Below are 12,340 nucleotides of genomic sequence, written 5' to 3' on the forward strand. Positions count from 1 at the left end.
TAAGAGCGTGGCTGAGATTTCCAATAAAACAAGATAAGTTTTGAAAACTATTTATAAAGGGTTAAGGATAGCAAATAACTTGCTATATTTAACCAACGTTCGTTGGGTTAATTGGCATCGGGTCTTTTGCGTAGGATATTTGTTTCAGAGAGGACCCGGGATCGAACCTCATGTCCTATATAAGGTGAGAGCATGTGGGTGAGTGTTGAGCTTTGCTCCCCACACGTGCACATTCTTAGGGTTCTGGTACTTGTGATCTTTCTCAAAAAAAAAACCTGCTATATTTAAATTTGTGGGCTCCACGGAGACCTCAATCATTACTTAAGGCGATGAAGACCTATGAGGTAATGAACACAATTGGGAAAAGGGATTTCCGCTAGCAAATGGTGGGGGATTTCGCAAAAAGGACATGCGCAAACAGGAGAGACGGTCGAATGAAAAGGGTTACGGTGATTTTGCAATTTACCACATCTAATAACATAGAATTAGTTTTTTTTTAATAAAATAACATAGAATTAGTTGGAATGGCTTAATTTTAATATTTAAATTTAATGATGAAGTCTTCGTATAACTGAATAAATTATATCCAGTTTTTTATAGGTTAAAAAAATTATTTTAAAATGAGATTCTATTTAACTAATTATGTTCATAACTTATTTATATCATGTTTGCTAGCTATACTTTAAATTTTATTATTTCATAAATTTTTATTATAAATTTTAATTTAATAAATAATCTAGATTAAATGACTTGAACTATTTAAAGTTTTTAATTATAAAAATAATAGATTAAGTAATTTTTCAAATCATTAAAAATTTTAAAAGATAAGAAAAAAATGGATTGAAGAATAAAAAAAATTGAATTAAAAGCAGGAATAATTCCGTAATATGTGATAAATTATTTTCACCCTATTTTTAGGGGACTAATCAAAATAAATAAATCGAATAATATATCAATTTAATATTTGCTATACGGCTATCACGTAATTCGTTTTTATTGTAAAAACAATCACATAATATTTTAAAGAGATATATTTTAAGAATAATTGATTAGTGGTTGACACTAGTACAATCGCAAGGAGACTCATGGCATTGTCTTTTTGTATTTATTTTTAGTTTGTATTAATTACATAAAATAATATAATATTTGTAATATATTATAGAAAAGCTTTATTGATAAATGTTTTCAAAAATATATAATTTTTTTAATAAAAATCACAAGCACCATCAATAGGATCAGTAACTATGGAGATGTTCTAATGACAATGGTTTAACCATCCCTAGCATTTACCATATATGGTGAGCTAATATAGAGGGTAATTAGAGCTTGCCATGTAGATCCACAATTATATATTAATGTTCATAACTCCATAATGGTAAATCTCCCAAACAACTTTGGAAAGTGGATAATACAACTCCACTAAACAATTGTGGAACTAGAAATAAAATTAAGAGACATTGGATTTTAATTTTAAAAAATTAATAAATATTAAAAAAAATTCCAACCTGACATTATAATAATCAATATTTCAAACATATAAAATATATATCTACATATTTAGCAATTAACTGAACTAATTAAGCACTAAATTAACAAATAATGAAATTAAAAAACAACTTTAAACAAATTCACATCTAATTCAATTATTAAATACACAAATTAATCACAAAAAAATTAAACAAATTATTTTAGATATTTAAAAAAAAGGAAAAAAAATAAATCCCTATAATGAAAATAAAGCATAAGCTTGGAAATAATTGATCAAAGAGAAAAAAACTCACAAATCGATGCAACTTGCAATGATATTTTTTTTTTTAGATTTTTAGAGAGCAATTACATTTTTTAGGATTTTATTTTAATTTTTAATTTTATTTATTATTACCTTTTACATTAATATCCTAAAAATTGATAATTATGTACAAATAAGTTCAATAAAAGAAATATTGATATATAAATTTAAAAAAAAAATATTTGAGGATTTATGCTTAGCTAGCCATATTATTTATGATCATCACACAATCTTAAATTTATTTTATATAATAATTTTATTATTTTTATTTAATTTATTTTAAATAGTACGATAGTAGAATTGTTTTTTCAAAAATAAAGAGTAACATTTTTCATAAAAAATATAATTATTACTATTTTAATTATATATATATGATGGTATTTAAAAACAAAAATATTTGAGGATTTATGTTTGGCTAGCCATATAATTTATGATTATCACTCAATATTGAATTTATTTAATATAATAATTTTATTGTTTAATTTAATTTATTTTAAATAGTATGAGGGTAGAATTCTTTTTAAAAATAAAAAATAGCATTTTCCATATGAATTATAATTATTACTATTTTAATTATATATATATATATATATATATATATATATATATATATATATATATATATATATATATCATGGTATGATGGGCGGCGTGCTGAAGTTGAATAATGTGCCTTATAACAGTTATGTCTATGTCAATTTATATAAATAAATTTATTGTACCATTAATTATAAATTAAATTAAACTAATTTATTACACAATTATTCTCACACTTGCCCAAGTATTTAATTTGGGATTTATCTATAAAACAAGCTTTTTTTTTAAATGCACAATTATTCTCACTTTCGCAATCAAGTACTGTAACTAATTTTGATAATAGTTTTTCATAGTACATTACTTATTTATTATTATTATTATTAATAAAAATATTAATAAATATAATTATTTTTAAAATAATATATAGAAATATTATTCAAAAATACATTTTTTTAAATAATATTAAACATTTATTAAATAATATTAATTACTCTTATTTTTTAGTATTACTATTGATAATATTTATTAATAGCAACGAAACTATTTTTCACTTATGTGTCACTAAACAAAATTGCACAAAAACTATTTAATTTATACTTCAATAAAATTTACAAGTTTATGTTCATAGATAAAGTATTTGCAACGACATACAAGATGATTGTGAAAGTTCAAAGTTTTTCAACGAGAATCAATGTTGATCACAAAGGCTCATAATTTGTGGTGACAAAATTCCAGTTGCAATAACTCATGCTATTTGCGATGCTCTGACAACGCCCCTTGCGTATGTCCCGCAAGTGCACAGGTTTGTCGAAGTAATAAAATTCCAGGTGAGTAGGTATCGTATCCACAAGGAGTAGGGAGTAAAAATACTTAAATTGTTTCTTAACTAAGTGAAATATGAATAGTGATTTGTGTGACAAGATGTAATGCAAACAAAAGTAAAAGAGACAAGAGAGAGAGTACAAGTAAATGAAAAGGTAAGGCAATTGATATAAATGGGGTACTCAGATATTGATCCGCCTAGGACAATCATTTCAAGTGTAAAACCCCTCTATTATGCTTCCTAACTAATGCATTAATGAGTCGTGGAGATCTTTTAATACATGGTTCCAAATTTAAGGTCAACAATGCCTAACCTTATACATATCCCGGAGGAGAAATTGAACAATCTCTCAACCTCGTACTCATATAGAATTGGAATGAGTTCTATGGATTCCAAGTGATAAATCCTCTTCCTATATGTAGACCTAACCCTTTGGTCCAGGCGGAAGGTCCCTAGCCACAATTAAGCCCTAGATTCTAAAATCACTTCAACGCTTAACTCCATTGCACTCGCAACTAAGCCCCAGCGGAAGGTCATCTCTTAGCACATTCACTCTACTATGACCGCAAAGAACTCGAGGAATTGGAGATAGAATAAATCACACCGGAGGGGAAAGGGGACGCTCCGCTACCTCTCGACTCACCCTCTCAACCCTCTCCAATCTAGCTTTGTCTAACTCTCGTTGTATGTCACTCACTCACAAGGGTTACCAACAAGAACTCTCAATCCTAGTGTCACTCTAAGGGAGTATTCATACAATCAATGCATTCAAGATTGGAACTTAATGAAAACGTCAATTAATGAAAGCATAATAACAAGGTTTAATGAAACGAATACATCCTAGGGTTCACAATCCAAGTACTCACTAGAGGGTTTAGCTCTCCATGGAGCTAACTACAATCAATGAAATCGAACGTAAAAGCAATAAATCCATAGAAAAACCTCCTCGATAGTCGTGACAATGGTCTTGTGGAGAGTCCTCTACTCGTCCAAAGGTCCCTTTGTCTGGCCTAGGATACACCGCGCCGGATCGGTGCCGACGAAAGCTCTCCTACTAACTTTCTTCCAAACGGAGCGCGATGTCTAAGCCATAGAACCTCTTCCAATCCCTACTCAATACCTCTCAAAACCCAAGCCGCAGCCTTCTCTCAAGTTGGGGAAAAGATGGAGAAAAAAATGGTAAAATCGGGGTTGAAATCGGCCTTAAATAGGGCTGGAATCGGGAATCCACACGCCCCTGTGAATATTCCACACGACCCGTGTGAAATTAACGCACGGGCTTGTGGAATTTCCACACGCCCATGTGGCTCCTCTGGAAAACTCCTTCTTAGGCCAGCTGTGAGCAGTACCTGCTACAGTATTTTTGCTATATTGCTGCTACAATGCCAGTTCGAAACACTCCCGAAACCATGCTTTCATCGAGGTAACGTAAACGGGCACACGTTTACGTCGTAGATCGCTTTGCTTCTTCAATGAACGGTCGCGTTGGTGGAGATCTTGTTACACATGCACAAGCCGAAATACATAGAATGTGACTGCCTTTGCGCCCCTCCAAATCATTGTGCTAGCTTGAATATAAGGAGGTTGGCACACATTCTAGCATCTTGAACCCGACTTATGTCTTCGTGTTTGAACTTTCTCAAGATTTCCTCCAAATGGTGCTCTCACGATCTAAATTGGCTTTTTTCTCTAAGATTCGGCTTCACAACCCTATATGCATGAAAGTAACATAAATACACACATATTAGTGTTAAAACCCGATAAAAGTAATGCTCATCATAAGAAAAGAACACTTTGCATTCTTTATCACACAAGCATTTATCATGCTCACTTTGACACTTTAATTAAATTTGCAAGTTTATGTTCAAACATAAAGTATTTGGAACGACATGCAAGTTGATTGTGAAAAGCTCAAAGTTTTTCAACGAGAATCAATGTTAGTCACAAAGGATCATAATTTTTGTGATAACAAAGTTCTAATTGCAACAACTCATACTATTTGTGATGCTCATTCCTTTTTTGTCACAAATTCTTGTAGTTTTTGCCGATGTTGACGGTGTTAGCTACACAAACTCATAGATTTTGTGATGGCCATATTTGTTGGTTAGAAAATCTCATAAGTTTTTCAACCGGCGTATAGTTTTTTTTAACGTTATTGCGGTTGGCAGTAACAATTAATGACTTTGACGACTGATAGGGATGCACGCAAGTATATGTGCCGACCACGTAATAAAGTGTGCTTGAAATGTAGAGTGTCAGTCCACATGGAAAGAGCTGAGTACTAGTAATAACTCTAAATCCGAAAATTGGCCTAATGAGTGAAGTAGTGTGTGTAAACAAAACCAAAAGAAAACTAAGAAATATAGAAATAAAATCTGAGAGAAATTAAGGGAAGAAATGAAGTCCTGGCATAGTATCCATCTAGGGTTATGAAGTACAAGACGCAGGTTGTTTAGGTATGCAATCCTATTTGAACTGAGGGGTTTCCATAATTATACTAAACCCCGATTTCTTAGGTGAAGAGTAACTAAATTGGTGCGGAGCTGATATAGATATCCACACAATTCCATTAACACTCTATGAAACCTCACTATGAGCTAATTACAATCTCTTAAGTAGATAATCTCCCCAAAAGAAAGAAAGATTACCCCTAATCTGAATATAGAGTAGAAATGCGATTTCTCCCAAAATCCACTCCCCTTGATTACAAAGAGCACATAGATTGTCAACAACTCACTCGGGAGAATTGAGGGAGATGGAGTCTCCAAAGTACCCTATACCAGGCTTACTCACAATTCACTTTTATCATGGCATGTATATGCTAGGTGGGTATTTCTACTCGCCAAGTAGCACATCAAACATGATAGCTAGGGCTTTCTCCTCGTTAGCAACGAAACATTCAAACACGCAATTAGATTAAAATAGATATGAATGCAAATTAGAAATCAATTAAATCATTGAAGATCCAACAACCATATCCATAAAAATAAACCCTCGAGTTCAACCACGCCCAAACATCTACAAATTAGCCCTCCATTAATAGAGGACAAACATTCAAGATACAAAGAATAGGAGCTGACATAGGATCCATGAAAACCTCCTTGTTAATCTATAGGATGGAGAGTTACCGTGGTAGCTTCCGTGCACGGTGCCAAGATGAGCTTGACGGCTACGATCTTCAATCTCTTTGAATGCTGGGTTAAACCCCTCTCAAAATCTTGCATAAGCTACTAGAGATTAGGCCATTTTCTTCCTCAATCTCACCTCTAAGAATCACCCCCAAAGAATAGAGAGATAGAATAGATGATGCCCTAAAATCTTCTTAAGTTCTATTTATATCTGATTGCTTATGGGAAGCTTACGAGCATAAGAGAATGGCTGTAAGGGGCTGGAGAAGATAGTCGTGAGCCTTATGGGCACACTTACACCCGTAACCCTTATCCGTAAGGTCTTCTTAATATGTTACTGTCTAGATTATGCCCGTAAGCTTTGTACCATAAGTTTCTCTATTTGCTTCTTGTGACTGTCCTTACAGGCATTCATTGTGGTCATAAGCTTCTTTGGATGATCCTTACGGGCCTACTTACAGGCATAAGCCACTCCCGTAAGGTTCTCTGAATTGATTGTGAATCCTCCTTACAAGCATAAGCATGCCCGCAAGGTCTTCTATACTATACTTACGGCTATAAGGCAAACTGTAAGTTGCCCATAAGCCACCCAATTTGCCTTGTCCTTGTTCTAATGATGCCGAGAGAGATCCAAATTTATCATTTTTGGTCTAAATTGCTTCTTTTGGATCTACATTGCCTTTGGACATTGCCCTAAGCCTGTTAATGCAAAACACATGATATTTACCATCGAATTCCATATTATGGTTCTAATGCATGCCAAATGAGTGTACAGATAGTTATTAAATACATGAATAATGTACACTCATCAAATTCCCCCACACTTAAGCATTTGCTTGTCCTCAAGCAAAATAGAACATTACAAACCAAGTGGAAGAAGTATGCAACCTCGGGTGCTAAAGAATTTAGGAGTTTCACAAGTACTTCGCGTTTCTACAACACGAGAATGCTAAAAATTTCAAGTTCCAAAAATATTGAACATTCTATTCATGATTATCATTACGCGTGTGTGTTACAACTTTCTACTTCACTGCTTTTAACCTAGAGGACTTCTAAAAGCAAATAATCACACAAACAACTTCTTATGTATGAGGTGGTAGCTTCACATATCTCCCAAGGTATCCCTTTCCTGTGAACGTTTAACGGGCGGTTTTCACACTTACAAGAGAGGTAGCACTTTCCACATTTTTCACTAACAAAGTTATGGTAGCTTTCACTCACCTATAAAGGTAGCTCTTTCTTTTCGTCAAGAGTAGCTCCACACTTCTAATAGGGGTAGCTCTTTCCATTTTTTCAAAATTTTCCACAGTCTTTTTAAAACAAATTCTTTCAAATCTGCAAAAATTTTCTCCACAAGAAGTAGAAATGAATAAAACTAAAGGAAGTCTAACATGGTCTAAGATGCTACAATAGAGAAGTTGTGTGTTCTAATTAGGAGAATAATCAAGAATAGCATGTACACTAAAAAAATAGACTTGAAATAGAACAAACTCACAAATGTCCATCCTACTAATAAGAAACTCGTCTATATTTCAAATGCACCATCATAAGTCACAACTTGGCAAGTAATAGAGTTAACAATGAAACTTAAACCCCTCCCCCACATTTAAATCATACTTTGTCGTCAATGTGTGCAAAAGAGAAACCTACAAGGTAATGCAAATAATAGTAGGGACGTAGTGGAATACAATTACTTCCACGGTTCACATTTGTGAAATCATTGAAGCTTGGAACCGGTGATAAGTGCTTGTGTATTAGTAATATGAAGTATTCTTTTATTATGATTAGCATTTCTTTTCTCAGATTTTATCGTTAATACATGTGTTTTTGTGTTCTTTTGTACATATAGGGTTGTGGAACCAAATGTAGAGGAAGGAAGCCAAGGTAGATTGCGACTGTACTTTGTTGATGGAATCTTGGAGTGAACAAACCTGAAGACAGAAGTTGTGCTCGAAAATACGTGAATGTGTGCCAACCTCCATGCGCTCAAGCAATTACATGGTTTGGAGGAGCACAAAGGCAGTCACATATGTATATTCTGACTTGTGATATGCTAGCAAGATCTTCATCAATGTTATCCCTTATTGAAGAAGCAACGCGATCGGTATAGACGTGTGCCCGTTTATGTTGCCTAGATGAAAAGTGTGGATTTGGGAATGTTTTTTGGCGGAGTACTTTAGGAGATTACTGTAGTACATCGACGTAACATTTACTGTAGCAATTACTGTTCACAAACCACAAAGAATCAGATTCTTACAGATTCACACGGTCATGTTGAAATTCCACATGCCCGTGTGGATTCCTGATTCCAGCCCTTTATAAAGCTGCAACTTGTACTGATTTGGGAATCCTCTTTTCCATCTTTTCTCCATCTTTTCCCCAACTATGGAAAGGCCTCCGGCTAGGGTTTAGAGGGGCTTTGGCAAGGTTTTTGGATTGGTTCTACGGTCATCGACACCACGCTCTTTTGAAAGAAAGTTATTGGGGGAGCTTTCGTCTGCATCGATCCGGCGAGGTGTGCCCTAGGCTTGGCAAGGGAACCTTTGACGAGAACGAGGCTACTCCACAAGACCATCGACATGAATACCGGGGGTTTTACTTATGGATTGCATGTTTTTAATTTCGATTTTATTATTGATTGTATCTTGCTCCAAGGAGAGCTAAACCCTTGTGGGTACTTGGACTTGTAAACCCTAGGATGTTATTGTTTCATTAACCTTCTATCATGCTTTCCTTAATTGATGTTTTAATTGAGTTCCAATCTTGATTTTTTGTTGAATGATTTCTCTTTTAGAGTGACACTAGGGTTGAGAGTCTACATTGGTAGTTCTTGTGAGTGAGTGACACACCATAAGGGTTAGACAAAGCAAGATTGGAGAGAGTTGTGAGGGTGAGTCGAGAGGTAGCGGAGCGTCCCTTTTCCCCTTTATGAGTCCCAACAAAATATTCCTTTACTCTAAGGGATTCCGTATTTGAGGGGAAGTATACTACTCAATAATTTCACATTTTCTTTTTTTTATCGTAAATTAAGTCATTTAGAAACTCAAAGTCAAAAGAAGAATGAATTAATGAAAGATTAGTCCTCTCTGTGAACTTGAGTAAGGAGTAGCCTTTGCAGGGTTTTATTGAATTTTAAAAGAACCTCTATTTCTTTATTTGGTATAACTACTTGAGCCGGATGAGACGAAACCTTCACGTCCAATTTTTAAGGGGGGAACCGAATCTTATTAAGTCCCTGAACTTATGAAGTCTCATTTCGGTAGTGGACCAATTCGTTAACATAGCACCAAGCCATTATTGTGATTAATCCTACCTCCGTGTTCCAAGAGTTCTTTGTGGTCATAATAGAGTGCAATACTAAGAGAGGAACTCCGCTGGGGCTTAGTCGCGTGAGAAACAAAGTGAAGTGTTGAAGTAATCCTTAGTACTCGGGCTTAATTGTGACTAGGGGTCTTTCGCCTGGACCAAAGGGTTAAACCTATATTAGGGAATAAGGTTTATCACATGGGATTTCTAGAGCTCCTTGCAACTGTTCATAATGTGAGGTGTTGAGCCTAACTGATTTCTCCACCGGGACATAGTGTAGAGTTAGTCACAATTGGCCATAGGTTTGGGACCATGTATTTTAGGAATTCCATAACTCATTATACATTAGTTAGGAGACATAATAGTGGTCTTGCACTTGAAGCAATAATCCTAGGGGGAGCAATGTCTGAGTGTCCCAGTTTTTATCGATTACCTTTCCTCTCATATTATTGCGCCTCTCTTTTTTATTTTCTTTAGTTCTTTTCATATTGATTTTATTCACACCACTATTGATTCATCTTCACTTTAGTGAAATAGCAATCTTTGTGTTTCTTATCACTATTTTCTGTGGATTCGACTACCCACTCACCGGGGTATTATTACTTCAACAAACCCATGCACTTGCGTGTTACACACAAGGGGTGTGTCAAGTTTTTGGCGTCGTTGCTAGGGAATAGGCGTTTCAGAAACACTTTGCACTTTGCTATTTTAGCTATTCATCATTTACTCTATTTCACACTTTCTTATTCTATCATCATTCTGATTTGTTTTTCTTTCTTTTGTCGCAGCTTTAGGTTATGACCCGAGGGAACATTTTCGTCATTGGTTGAAGGAGATCATAAACTTGAACGAACACTTCGTAGAAGGGGTAAAGAACCTATGTAAGAACAGAATCATCCAGCTGAGATAAAGGATGAAGGATATGAAAATATGGCTGAACAAGAGGACCAACGAAGAACTCTCTCAGATTTTGTTAGACTTACTATTTATGGGACACAATTGAGCATTGTGAGGCCACCAGTAGCAGCCCACAATTTTGAGTTGAAAGCTAGCATTTATTGAGATGGTTCAACAATCCGCACAATTTAATGGGTTAGCCGATGAAGACCTGAACAATCATATTGAGAACTTCTTTGAAGTGTGTGACATGTTGAAGATCAATGGGGATATCTGATGATGTAATTCACTTGAGGGCTTTCCCATTCTCTTTGAAAGGAAGAGCCAAACAGTGGCTCCATTCATTGCCAAGAGCTTCCATCACAACATGGAACGAAATGGTCAAAGCTTTCCTTGCAATGTACTTCCCTCCGGGAAAATCGGCAAAGCTTCGCAATATGATATCTTCATTTGATCAGATGGAGCTTGAAACTTTGTTTGAGACGTGGGAATGATTCAAGGACCTTTTGCGGAAGTGTCCACGACATGGGTTCCCCGAGTGGATGATCATTAATACATTTTATAATTGGTTGAGCTCAAGCAACAAACAACTTCTAGATGCCGCTACAGGAGGTACAATGGGGAACAAAACCCCTAAAGAAGCCAGGAAATTGATTGAAGAAATGGGTTTGAACAACTACAAATGGAATATAAGAAAAAGGAAGAAAGTGGCCGGACTCCATGAAATTGATGCGGTTACATCCTTGGCAGCCCAAGTAGAAGCATTGAGCAAGAAATTTGATATATTGACTTCACCAAGGGTAGCCGCAATCAAAAGTTGTGATGGTTGTGGGGGTTCATATATGCCATCCGATTGTCCTATTTTGATTGCTACTTCAACCCCAACTGAACATGTAGACTTTGTGGGCAATTCGGGAAGAGGACAAGGCAATCCTTATAGCAACACTAACAACCAAGGATGGAGAAGCCATCCCAACTTTTCTTAGAATAACCAAGGACAGCAAAAGGCCATGTCACCACCGGGTTTTCAACAACAATAAGCCTCGAACATAGAGAATCTAGTTTCAGGCTTGGAAACCCGGATGACAGATTTAGAGAAAGCTTTGACGAGATTCATCTAGTCATCGGACACAAGGATTCAATTGGCTGAAGCTACACTTTCGTAACAGCAACGCGTCATTGCACAATCTAGAAAATCAAGTGGGTGAAATTGTGAAGTCTCTATCAGAGAGACCTCAAGGGAGTTTACCTAGCAACACCGAAACCAATCCGAGAGAACATGTGAAGGCGATCACTTTGAGAAGTGGTCTTGAGGATGAGGGTAGGCTTCCAAGTGAGAAAACCAATGTTAAAGCACCCGAGGTCGTCGAGGTTGAGGAAAGAGCAAACAAGGAGAACGAGGTGGCAACCCCATCTTACAAGCAAAGAATCCCTTATCCTTGAATGTTAAAGAATGACCAAAATGATGAGCAATACAAGAAGTTCTTGGGTATATTCAAAAAATTACACATCAACATTCCTTTTATGGAGGCGTTGTACCAAATGACTCGGTATGCAAAGTTTTTGAAGGATCTTTTGACCAACAATAGGATGTTAGAGGAGAGTGCATCGGTGATCTTAAATGCCTCTTGTTTGGCAGTGTTGCAAAAGAATATGCCGAGCAGAAAGAAATACCCCGGAAGCTTTGTTATTCCATGCAACATTGATAATATGGGATGAAGAGATGGCATTGGCGGATTCAAGGGCTAGTATCAACGTCATGCCATACTCGTTCTTTCAAAAGCTAGGCTTGGGTGAGCCTAAGCTCACTAGGATGACACTTCAATTGGCGGACCGAACGGTTAGACATCTGAGGGGCAT

General features: G+C 35.6%; 1 non-coding gene across 1 annotated transcript; it reads right to left on the bottom strand.

Moving 5' to 3' along the window:
* Nucleotides 1–10,905: 10,905 nt before the first annotated feature.
* LOC120275028 lies at nt 10,906–11,012 on the bottom strand. The gene has a single exon (XR_005541054.1). It is a non-coding gene; the product is annotated as a small nucleolar RNA R71 (small nucleolar RNA).
* Nucleotides 11,013–12,340: the final 1,328 nt, after the last annotated feature.

Source organism: Dioscorea cayenensis, chromosome 13, assembly GCF_009730915.1.
Source record: "Dioscorea cayenensis subsp. rotundata cultivar TDr96_F1 chromosome 13, TDr96_F1_v2_PseudoChromosome.rev07_lg8_w22 25.fasta, whole genome shotgun sequence".
Taxonomy (NCBI): Eukaryota; Viridiplantae; Streptophyta; class Magnoliopsida; order Dioscoreales; family Dioscoreaceae; genus Dioscorea; species Dioscorea cayenensis.